This window comes from Belonocnema kinseyi, chromosome 7 (genome assembly GCF_010883055.1).
Source record: "Belonocnema kinseyi isolate 2016_QV_RU_SX_M_011 chromosome 7, B_treatae_v1, whole genome shotgun sequence".
Taxonomy (NCBI): domain Eukaryota; kingdom Metazoa; phylum Arthropoda; class Insecta; order Hymenoptera; family Cynipidae; genus Belonocnema; species Belonocnema kinseyi.
Window position 1 is genome coordinate 142,964,228 of NC_046663.1, and position 13,268 is coordinate 142,977,495.

Here is a 13,268-nt window from a genome sequence, read left to right on the forward strand (position 1 = left end):
CGTCTGGTATCGCGAAAATGAATTTCCCTGAAATCCGTGTAATGCATTTGAAGGTCAAGTTTGTTGTTTTTATCGCGTTTCTTGATATTTCAATATAGTTACCGCCTACAATCGAAACAAATGTAAATTATTATTACTGCATCATAAACTCCATTTAATATTAACAATCGCGCACATTTTAAGCGGTAAAAAGCGTTTAATTGTACAAAGTAAATCTCAACTGTCACTGCTCCCGATTAGACAGTCGCCATTTTATTTCGCTGCTCCCATAATGCACCGGCGCTCTTCCGACAATTGCTTCAGACACTTATTCTTAATATCCCTATTATAGCTATACTCCTTAGGGGTTTGACTATACGATATCCCTGGTATATGGAAAATGGTCAAGGATATTCATTTTCGCTGATCCAGGGATCTTTTTAAATTCCTTCGTTCGTTTTCAGCATAATGTATACACGATACAAACTGTATAAGTCTCATTCTAAATCTGTACTGCATCAAACAACTATATTTTAAATCTAATTTCATCAGATAAAGTATATACACTTCACAGAAAAAACTAAAGTTTCCATTGGAACCCATTTTTGGTTCCCAAGGAGCTGCAACAAAAATGAACCCTACTTGCTGAAAAGGAACCCAAAACGATAAATTAGCTTTAAATTAAAATAAAAAATAAAGAGATATAATAAATATCAGTGCTCCCAATCTTGGGAACTTTTTGAACTGCGCGTTCGTCGCGTCGGTAATACGATTGGTTAATGTTTGCGCGCTGATTTTGAATAGTGTAGATATTTAAATGTGATATTTATAATAAATAATGATTAGGAAGTGCATTAACAGTAATTTTTTAGTCCTAAAATAAGATTTTGAAGAAGAAAAACATTTTTTCAGCACAACGATTAATCTTGTCTCTGTCGAGTTTCTAATTTTTATTTTTTTATTCACAACAATTTGACCTAAAATAAAATCAATAAAGTTACTGACCATAAACTGAAAATTTTGTTTTTTTCTAAAATCAAAATAAAAAACGTTTTTTCAATAAAATCACAATATATTTTAACCTGGCACTTACACATTCTATTTCAGGATTATTAAATTGCTTTTGAAGCATTTCCCAATAATTATTTATAATGCATATAACATTTGAATATTTATATAATTTAAGATGCGCGCGCTAAAAGAAAAAAATCTTGTTGCTGGCGCGACGCAAGCGCAGTTCAAAAAGTTCCCAAAATTGGAAGCACTAATTCATATGCAATAAAATTTTCGTCGCAAGTCATTAGTCGATAAACTTATTGTTTATGCTCACATTTATAAATAAGTCATTATCAATATTACTCAATTATTGAAAAGGGAATCTTGCATTAACCATTTTGAGTTTATTTCTTTATTTCAAGAGAATACCCTAGGTATATTTTCAACTTTATAAAGTAAGCATAACGAATAGTATGAGCAGTAAAATCTGGAGTAATATGTTTGCTGTTACGGGAAGATACGCAATTATATATGCTATTTTTTGAAAGAACAAATATACTATTAAGAGTGACGTAGGGTTGTTGCAAAACCGAATGCAAGAATGAATATTTCTGCAGCCTCTCCACTTTTATTTCATTTAAAACAACTTAAGGTCATTGTTATATTCTAAAATGTTAATAACGACTAATTAGCTGAGTTGATCTTAATAGAGCTTGGTGAAGCCTATGCTTCTAAAAGAATTACTTAATAATTAGGGTTACCTAAGTGATGAATTTTCACTTACAATCAATAAAATCGCATTACATTTCCAATTATTAATTGACCAATTATTTTAAATCACAATCGTTCAAAGGTGGTGTAGACTTAAACCAATTTTGTATTAAAAATTCTAAACTAAGAGAACCTTAACAAGTAAGAAGAACAATGAATAAATATTCATATCGTTTGTGTTTGCTTTACTGACATATTATGTAAATTGCTAACTTACCAACCCGATTTTGCAAGTGGCTGGCTTGTGAATGGGCCTTCATGCTGTTATTTTCAAGTGCGCTCTAAACGATTGTAAAAGCTGTATATATATAGGTATACATATATTGTGCACAGCTGCGATAATTGTTTTTTGTACAAGTTTGCATTTATTTTTTCGAATTTCGCAATGTAAACCATATTTAAATTGTGATATTTCATTACTAGAAAAAATAATGAATTGTACAGTTCCTATTTGCAAAAATTGCACTGGAAAGAAGAATAAGAAGAAAGGTGTGACGGATATGTTTCACAAGTAAGTAAAAGAAAAACATTTACATTTTTTAATAAATAAACCTAAATATATGCTAAATATAAAATAAACCGGTAACAGCAATTTATAAAAATGGAACTGCCCTTAAAGCCATGTGATGAGTGGGTCACGTGACCAGATTCCTACCTTACCGCCACTTTCTTTATTTTCCAACTTATTATCACAAGAAACGCCACATCGAGTTAAAAATTTGGGATACTAAACAAGAAGCACCAAGAATGGTGGGTCTGGTCCTAAATTTGTATAATTATGAAAAAAAAATTTTGTTGTAAATAATTTTTTTGCTTTTTTCATAATTATTAAAATGTAGTGCCAGGCCCACCTTTCTTGGTGCTTCTTATTTATTATCTGAAATTTTCAACTCGATGTGGAGCTTGGTGTGAAAATAAGGTGGGAAATAAAAAAAGTGAGGGTAAGGTAGGAATCTGGTCACGTGACCCACTCATTCCATGGCCTTAACAAAACCGTGTGACATAATTTTAGATTTTGTATTTAAAATACTGTAGTTTCTAAACTGATATAGATATTATACTTTATCAATCTAATACTTCTCATCATTCTATTTCGAATTTTACAATTAAGTGTAGAAATTTCTTAAAACTCACAAAATGGCGGTGATTTTGCTGAAAATTTTGGAACTTAATTTTCTGAAAAAGGCCGCCGTTTATTTGTTTCTGAATTTTGTTTTAGGTTGGTACTACTGTCATTATCTGACTACCTATTACTGAAAAATCGTAATTTACTTTCTGTCCAGAAACAAGACGAGATACGAAAAAACACAAATAAGCTAAGTTATTTCTTTTAAAACGCTCTAAAGAAAAGACTCTTGGCACTTTTCTCCATCTTGCGTTTCTTTCAAAATTTCTGGTAAATATTTTACATAATTTTTCCAACTGTATGTATTTATCGCAATACGTCGTTATTAAAATAATTATATTCCGACAAGGAAAAAGGTGTTTTGTCTTATCATTATACAGTTCGATATTATGTATTACATACTCATTTTTTCAATATATATAGTTATATAGATAGAAATTACAATACAGTACTATAACCAGTTACATAACCAACGCAGAGTCCTATATTGGAAGCAAATACAATCTATGAGAATAACATCATCCTCCAGCACAACTTCGGTAAATATATGGTTAAATTTAACACTTCACCCAAAATTGTTGAACTTATTAATAGAATTATGTACTTCTACATATTTTCACTTTCACCTATAGTTTTGCGACTAGTAATTATTTACGCTCTGTACCTCTGAATTCTTTAGTATATTTTGAAGAAATCTCAACCTAAGTAAAAAATTGTACTCTTACGTTTTAACAGATTTTGACCATGCATTTTAAAATTTTCATTGTCTTAATTCATTCAAAAAATCAGTTAGTAATTCAGATAACGTTTGTTCAAAAGTTTCCTTTCTGTTCGAGTCATCGTTTCTTTTCATGAACAGGAAAAAACACTGAAGCAATTACCATATATTTGTAGTAACGGTTACCGAAGCTCAAAGTGGAATGTGTATTAAAAAAAACATAACTCTGTACTCGTGTACTTCTTTTTTCATTTAATTTCGATTCAACGATGACTGATCTCAATGGTTCCTTATCGGAAATATTGTTTAATCGCTCTCTTTACTAATGTTCGCAATTAAATGGATTACACTACTAGTCTTCTGTTAATGTCTTCTGATCTCAATCATTAAGTTTCAGGAAAAAAATTTAATGTCTGTTTTATTATCGTATGCGCATTTTATTAAAAGAGTGCTCTTTTTTGTGGCTTCGTGATTTTCCCATTGGCTAGTAATTAATTGCTCTAAGTGGAAGAATCTATTTGCATAATCCTCTTAGAAACCCTTTAAGCTGCATTATACATCTAAATATATTTTCTTCCTTTAATAAGTTTAACTTCCACATAACTAGAAATATATCATCCAATACGGGTATTTCTTCAAACAGTAAAAAGTGACTTAATTCTTTCAGAACGGCCGCGATATCTTGCACAATATATATTTAAAACATCAAAATTGATATATCCATTTTCGAAAAGATTGAAATTTTTTATTTTTCAAACAAACTTATAACTTAGGTATAAAATTTTTTTTGAAGTTGTTACTTTTGGTAAATTAGGCTTATAATGGGAGAAACTCACCACCCAAATATGAGCCAAATATCTTCCAAGGCAGACCAACCATGCTTACCCTGGCGGACCGAAGGAACCGAATGGAGCCTCTACAAACTACCCGTAAAGACCTCATTCGGTTCCTTTTTAAAAAACAAAAAAAAACAGAAAAATCAACTTTTAAATTGTTAAAATTCCCTATAGAAGGTCACGGAATAATCACAATAGTTCTTTTTTACAACGGTAAAACGTTTAAAAAAATATAAGACGTATAACGCCTGTTGACTGCTACTTACAGGCGATGCGTTTGAAGTGTAGCAGTCAACAGGCGTTATACGTCTTATATTTTTCTAAACTTGTTAACGTTGCAAAAAAAACTATTGCGATTATTCCGTGGCCTTCTATTGGGAATTTTAACGTAGAATCCGAATTTAAACAATTTAAAAGTTAATTTTGCTGCTTTTTCGAGTTTTTTAAAAAAGGAACCGCATGGGGAACCAATGAGGTCTTTACGGGTACTTTGTAGAGGCTCCATTCGGTTTCTTCGGTCCGCCAGGGTACCCAACTACGCACTTTGTTACCTAAATTTTAAGCTGGATTTAGACAAAATCAGAGCTATTTGTATTAAATATTCACTCTAAGTTCAATAAATCAGATACGCCTGATACAAATTAATGGTAAACTTTTTGCCATATCTATGGATTTCAAGAGCGATTTTGCCTCTTTTTCACACAAAATATCGTAGAAAAACCTTTATTCTGAAGGGGTCGAAGAATCAATACAAGACCAATAGTTGCGTGAAGAGGGGTTCTCCAAGGGGAAACCCTGACCCATACACTATTTGCTCTATTTACTGCAGATGTAGACAAATATCTTGAAACAAAAGGTATAAGGAAAGTTGATACTGATTACCTAGTTGAAACAATTTTGCTGGCTTATGCAGATAATTTAGTAATCTTACCCGATGCTCTAGTCAACATGAGAAAAATACTAAAACGAATTCGTAAATATTGTGAAGAAAACGAACTTATAATTAATATTAATAAAAGAAATATTGTGATATTCCCAACAGGGATTTCCTGGTGTGCTGCATATCCAGTATTTTCTGTCCGTGTGCTCTACAATATTTTTCTACATGACCACCCAAAAGTACGAGCAATAATTTATAATAATTAATAAATAAAGCGTTGTCGGCTACTAGCTAGCGCTCGGCTATAACTATATCCATCGTTTTACTTTCGGTCCGGGTAGCGGTAGCGCGCTCTCCCGGCCAACTTGCGTAACGTGACGCGGCTTCTGTTTGCTTTATTATGCAGGGACGCGAGCAATTTGCGCGCCCGAAATTTGCAAAGAGACGTAAGCCGAGGCTTAGCTGGTCGGGGCGAGCATGAAATAGTACAAGTAAAAGAAATTTAAACTAATATTGTAAATTGCAACCGATATTTCACTGGCTAGAAACGCGCTGGATACGTTAACACAATGTATACAATATATACAACATATACATCATATACCACCTGTTAGTACTCAAGTGAGCCACACAAAATGTCGCAGCTAAACAGAGTGCGCGATTCAGTTGGCAAGTTGTAAAACACGCTCATCCCGAAGAGAAATAAGGCTGGGAACTATGTACTTCCGGGTACCAGATAAAGAAAAAAATTGAAATAGTTAAAAATTATATATACCTCGCCCTGCCGATGAAAAGGCACTGAAAACCCACTGGCGAACGGCACTGTGCAAAAGAAAAAATTAAGTATATGAAATAATCGAAACTCGTAGATTCTGAATTTCTAACCTTCTCGTATTAAAGTTCGAAATTTTGATTTTTAATCCCTCTCAGCTGGTCTACTAGTCGCATTGGCATAGGCACACCGATTTTCACTAACACTATAGTATAAACTATTAACACACCTTTTCAAAGAACTCACAGACTAGATTTATTGGGTGAGAATAGCCTTTTAAAAATTTAAATAGATCTTTGAAGGCGAACCTAGGTATAGAAAACTAGCGGTACAGATAGTGCTGAAGAAACAGCACTGAGTACGCACTGATCAGTGTGTTTTCTTTGCTTTTTCAGTGCGTTTTCATCGGCAGGGCGGATCACTATTCTCGGAATCTGCATTGTTTGCAGATTTTTCGAAACTGATAAAAAGTAACGCTAACCTTGCAATTTGGTTTACGACCTCTATAATTTACAAACAAAACCAGATTCTTGGCAGCCTGTTGACAAACTTTTCAATAGCCTTTTATAGAGTACTTTATTATACATAGTACGGGTCTACGGAACCATATATTTTATTGATACAGAAAAAATACAAATATACTACTATACAAAAATCCTTAGGATCTAGAAAAACATGACGGGCAATACGATACGATCAGAGTTAAGAGTGTCTCCTTTAGCAGTTTAAATTTTCAAAAAATATTAAAGTGGAATGAGAAAATTCTTGATATGAATGAAGATCGATACCCAAAAATATGTTCCCTGGGGGACCAAAAAAACCGAAAAGAGCCTCTACAAAGTACCTGTGAAGACACCATTAGGTCCCCTTTCGATTGCTTTTTAAAAAAGTCAAAAAACAGCAAGATCAACTTTTAAACTGTTGAAATTCGGATTCTCGTTGAATTTTCTATTAGAAACTCACGAAGTATTATCACAAGTATTATTTGCCCACGAAGTTTAAAAATAAAAATCTCTCCTACTTGCATCGCCGTGTTGGTGTCTGAGGTTTCCACTCGGAGGCGCTAGCATCCAGACGAAATTCTTAAAGTTACCGACGGAATGCTTATTAAGTGCTACTAAAAGAAGATGCACTTGAAGGCGCCTTCGGCCCATGTACATGATAGGTATTTTTTATTTTACAGTTTTTGACGCTGCAAGAAAAAGTAGTGCAATTACTCCGTGAGTTTCTAATGCAAATTTTAACGTAGAATCCGAATTTCAACAATTTAAAAGTTGATTTTGCTGTGTTTTTTTTTTAGTTTTTTAAAAAGAAACCGAATGGGGTCTTTACGGGTACTTTGTAGAGGCTCCATTTGGTTTCTTCGGTCCGCCAGAGTTTCCTCAGACTAGAGACCCTAGCACAATATGATAGATGTTTAGAGTAATACAATTGGACACAACAGGCTGCAGATTTTTTTTTGTAGAAATAAATGCAGGAGAAGTATGGGACTCTCTCACCTTATTATTATTATCAGAACCATAGCACAAATAAGATTATTAAATAACATTAAACCTAGAATCCTGTATAATAACCTAATCTATATATTATCTGGAATTGGAGATAATTTTTTCATGTGTAACCAAATCATCGTAAAAAGCTCATCTTATGTACTAGTAGACCTTCAAGTATGTCAGAAAGAAATTGATTTATTATTAAAAGTGACGAGAAAGAAGTAGTGCGAGAAGCCTGGCAAGATATACTTAAAACAGAACAGTCTTTAAAAAGGCCAGAAATGTAGATAAATTTATAAAAAAGTTGTTAGAGCGAATGTGAACACAATAAAATCCAATTAGCTAATAAGCGTAATATCTATATTTTAGATTTTAAGTATCGGCGTGTGTAACCTTTGTAAATCTATGTTTGAAATTTCAAATGCATATCCAAAATCTATTAAAAAGTAAGAGTATAATTTTTTACCCAGGTTGTAACGTCTTGGAAATAAACTGAAGAATTCAGAGGTAAACGCAATAAAAACTTAGAGGTATATTTTGTTGCAGGTATCATTATAAGGGTGTTCACAGTACCTTGGTAACGATTCAGATATTTCTCGAATTTGAGGTACGACATACCGACTATGTAGGGTACGAAATACCGACTAGGTGGGGTACGAAAAGTCAGCTGTTACTGTTTAGAAATTAACAGGGGTGAGATTCCGATGTCCTCGAATCTAGTGTATGAAATCTCTCTTTCTAACGCATGAATGTTTAGAATGTTTACTATATTTTTCAAACTATTATTTATAGCCAAAAAAAAGGTTTAATGCCCGAGTTATATATATAAAATTGCGTATTTTGTTGTGGGGGAAGTTCAAATCGAGGTTCTGTTATTTCCATTTAAATAATTACGAAACAAACAGTACGAGAATGGAGTAAAAATTTACATATCGACGGAAAATACATTATTCTTTAAATTGTATTGTTCTATATTCATAAATAATTTTAGATTCATTTCTCGTACTTTTTATTTCTAATTTAAATATGTTTTTTTTAAGTAATGAAATTAAATTCCATATTATAAATAATAATTATGTTAAAATGGCATCATAGTATTTAAATTTAATAATAAACTAAGGCGTTGAAAAATATTTCAAACTTTGTAGATTAATGTCTCGTAATAGAAAATTTGATCAAATAGTTTTTATATTGATAAAATTAAATTTGTACATTTTCCTCATGTTTTTTTAATGCAGGCTTTGCAAACAATTTCAAAATGGTTCAAAATGACATTTAGAACGCAATTATGCACCGATTTTAGATTGTTTTGTTTTAAAACTTCAGAAATCAATTTTTCAGAAAATGGTGATAGTAGATTTTTTATTTTTTGCTTATGTAATTTTTCTTTTAATGCAAACAGCAAAAAAATGTCAATTTTTTTAATTTCATTCTTTATCTTTTAGAAAAAATTAACTTTCATGGTTAATTCGTATAAACAAATTGTATTAACAAATACTTGACATTAGGGTTTATTCGTCTTTAAAGTATATTTCTGCTCCGAAATCGCTTGCTTTCATCGTTAGGATGATACATGGACATAAAAATTCAAGATTAAATTTCATTTGTTTATAAAATAAACAAATGACATGAACCAATGCACATTTTGGCCGTTTTTAGGCGGAAAGAAGTCATTTTTTCTTCTGAACTTGCTGAAATTATATTTACAGTGATGTTTTTTAAAAAAAACTATGCAAACTTTAATTATTTGTTTAAGAAGAAACCCCCCGAGGGGCCCGAAAGCGTGGGACAACGGCGTACCATCGCCGGACTAGTCAGTCTTGGCTGATTCGCCCTTACGTATACTGCTTCTTGAGTCAACAAAGCTGTGGAAATACTCTTTTTGTTTTTAAAATTAAATAATTTCGTTGAAAGTTCATGTATTTTGTTGGAAATTGACCTTGTTTAGTAGAAATTTAATCTTTTTGGTTGAAAATGTATCATTTTTGGTCAAAAGTGCAATTGTTTGCTTAAAAAATCAACTGTACATCTCCTTGGGTTTAAAAGTCGATTATTTCACTAACAGTTGAACTACTTTGTAAAAAAAATACGTTTTTTTTAACAAGGTTTTTTAATTATGGTTGAAAATTCAACTATTTGGAAGAAAGTTTAACTCTTTCATTGAAAACTCATATTTTTCGCTTAAAAAATTCAACTTTTTGTGAGTAATTCGTCTTTTTTTAATTAAAAATAAAATAATTTCTTTAAAACTTCAGGTATTTTGCTTAAGATTTGTCTTTTTTTGTAGATCATGAATTTTCTTGGTCGAAAATTCATCTGATTGGTTGAACATTTAACAACTTTGTTTGAAATTAATTTTTTTTGTTAAAAATTATTTATCTTTGTCTGAAAATGTAACTATTATATGATTGATTAAAAATTAATCGTATATATTGGTTAAGTTGAAAAATCGATTTTTTTTATAGAACATTAATCTTCTTGATCAAAAATTTACCTTTTCCCCTGAAAACTTAACAATGTTGTTGAAAATTTGTTTTCTTTCTTGTTCAATTCAATTTTTTATCACAGTTTTTATCTGGAAATTGTACTATTCCATTTTTGGTTGAAACTTTATCCTGTGCATTGTATTAGTTAAAACACCAATTATTTGATAGAAAATTAATTTATTTTGTTGAAAAGTAAACTTTTGGGTTGGAAATTTATTTATTGTGTTAATTAGATTTTTTTGAAGATTTATCATTTTAGTAAAAGATAGAAAACTCAACTGTTTTGTGAAAAAAATTTCTGTTTGGATGAGTTCAACAGTTTCTAATAAAAAAATGTAAGCCTTTTTTTTTGAAGATTCATAATTTTAAATTAAAATTCATCTCCTTCGTTAAAAATTTAAGGATTTGGTTGAAACTTCGTTGTTTTTTCAGTTGAAAATGAAACTTTTTTGTTACACCGTTCGATTTTCAAAATTGTCAATTCGTAAATAAGACTTTTGAGTTTGGATTTATAAATAAAAATGTAAAAATGAATAATATAAAGCGACTTAAAATAAACTTATTCAATTTATAATTTAAAAAGTTTATATTTTTTAACCAGAAGTCCTTTAACTATTCTGTTTAAAAATAAGTTTACACTGTTTTGTAAAAAAATCATCTTTTTGGCTTAGAAATTCAACAATTTAAAAAAAATCCTTATTGGCTGAAAAGTCAACTCTTGTGTAAAATTAATATCTTTTTGGATGAGTTCAATAGTTTTTAATTAAAAATTAAAACTTTTTTTGTTGAAGATTTATCATTTTAGTTGAAAATGTAATTATTTTGTTGGAAATTTGTTATTCTCTTTTTTTTTTTAGTTGAAAATTCAATTATTTTGATAGTAAGTTAATTTCTAACATTTTAAATTGGCAAACTAAAATTTTTATCTCTAAATAAAAATGCAAAAATATTAATCTGGAACAACTTAAAATAGAAACAAAGTAACTTTTATTTTAAAAAGTTTTTAGTTAAAAAATTAATTTAATCGTTTAATTTTTAATGTTACGAACTGAAATTTTTTTGAATTATTATCATCTTGAACCTTAAATATAATAGCGTAATTTGTATTTTTTAACCAGAAATCTCTAAAATATTAAAGACATAAAAATTTTAAAATGGTAATTTCGTATTTTAAAATAATTTAATTTAAAAAATTTTAAATTAAAAGGTGTTAAAAGTTGGATTTTTATACGTATGAATTATTGAGCGTTTAAATGAAATATTTCGGAATTAAAAATTTGTAAAGCTTCAGTTTTAAAAGTTTCAAATTCAAAAGATTTCCACATCAAAAAAATCATTTTCAGATTTAGAATTTTCAGTTTTCTAATTTCATCCTGATTTTGAATTGGAACAGGAAATTTTTCAAAGCAATTGTATGTATTTCTGAATTGGATCAGAGATTTTTTGAAAAAAAATATAATTCAGATCTGGGACAAGCCATTATAAACAACTATTAAAAACTATACACATTTGAACAGAGTGGTTCGAAATAGAAAGCCTTGAATTGTTAAAATTGTAATGAGCTAAATTTTAAGTTTGAAGGCTACAATTTTAATTTAGAATAATATTCAAAATTAATTTAAAACTTGAAATTATTTGAAACAATATGAAACACGATGTAGATTTTTGCAAATTTTTATAAAAAAGCTTTTGAGAATTGTAAAATATTTAAAAAGAATAACAAAGATTGTTCTGATTGCTAAGAAAATTGAAAATGATTTTTTAGTTTGAAAAATTAATTTTAAGTGAGCATTTGAAAAGATTTTAAAAATTAAAAAAAAAAGGAATCAGGACGACTTTAAGGCAATTTGTCTATTTTGCAGTTCTTTTAATTTTAGGAAAAAAATCTAATTAACACAATAAATCAATTTTCAACCCAAAAGTTTACTTTTCAACAAAATAAATTAATTTTCTATCAAATAATTGGTTTTTTAACTAATACAATGTACAGGATGAAGTTTCAACCAAAAATGGAATAGTACAATTTCCAGATAAAAACTGTAATAAAAAATTGAATTGAACAAGAAAAAAAACAAATTTTCAACAAAATTGTTAAATTTTCAAGGGAAAAGGTGAATTTTTGACCAAGAAGATTAATGTTCTATAAAAAAAACGATTTTCTAACTTAACCAATATATACGATTAATTTTTAATCAATCATATAATAGTTAGATTTTCAGATAAAAATAAATAATTTTTAACAAAAAAAAAATTAATTTTAAACAAAGTTGTTAAATTTTCAACCAATTAGATGCATTTTCGACCAAGAAAATTCATGATCTACAAAAAAAGACAAATCTTAAACAAAATACCTGAATTTTTAAAGAAATTATTTTATTTTAAAGTAAAACAAGACGAATTATTTACAAAAAGTTGAATTTTTTAAGCGAAAAATATGAGTTTTCAATGAAAGAGTTAAACTTTCTTCCAAATAGTTGAATTTTCAACCATAATTAAAAAACCTTGTTAAAAAAACGTATTTTTTTTACAAAGTAGTTCAGCTGTTAGTGAAATAATCGACTTTTAAACCCAAGGAGATGTACAGTTGAATTTTTAAGCAAACAATTGTATTTTTGACCAAAAATGATACATTTTCAACCAAAGAGATTAAATTTTTACTAAACAAGGTCAATTTCCAACAAAATACATGAACTTTCAACGAAATTATTTAAGTTTAAAAACAAAAAGAGTATTTCCACCCAAAAATTATGGTTTTAATTTTTAACAATATAGTTGCATTTACAACAGAATGACTTACAACCAAAAAATATTTATAGTTGATAATTTAACCGAAAAATGTAATTTTTAATCAAAAAGTATAAATTTTTCATAAAACAATTTAATTTCTATAAAGAAAGACGACCTTTTAACAAAACACATGATTTCTTAACCAACAGTGGTATTGATTAATTGTCAGCTTCAAAAATGTATTTTCAACGAAAGAGATGAACCTTCAAATAAAAAAATAAAAAAAATGTTAAAAAGTAGTTGAACCTTCGATAGAAAAGAGGATTTTTTTTACAAAATAGTTTTATTTTCAACAAAATAATTAATTTTTCAATCAAATAATTGAGTTTTTATCCAAACGAGATGAATTTCAAAATCGCCAATTTCATTCATTTCTTTCAAACGCGGATTAAGATATAAATAAGACTATTATAATATTTATACA

The 13,268-nt window shown here is 29.2% G+C and overlaps 1 protein-coding gene across 1 annotated transcript in view; it reads left to right on the forward strand.

The window, feature by feature from the left end:
* The first annotated feature begins 3,027 nt into the window (after positions 1–3,027).
* The window catches only part of LOC117177196, a 42,426-nt gene continuing 32,185 nt past the window's right edge, over positions 3,028–13,268 (forward strand). Inside the window, exons 1-2 of the mRNA XM_033367730.1 lie at positions 3,028–3,142; positions 3,296–3,411. The gene's annotated coding sequence lies outside the window, so the exon portion shown is untranslated. The remainder of the gene's footprint in view (positions 3,143–3,295; positions 3,412–13,268) is intronic.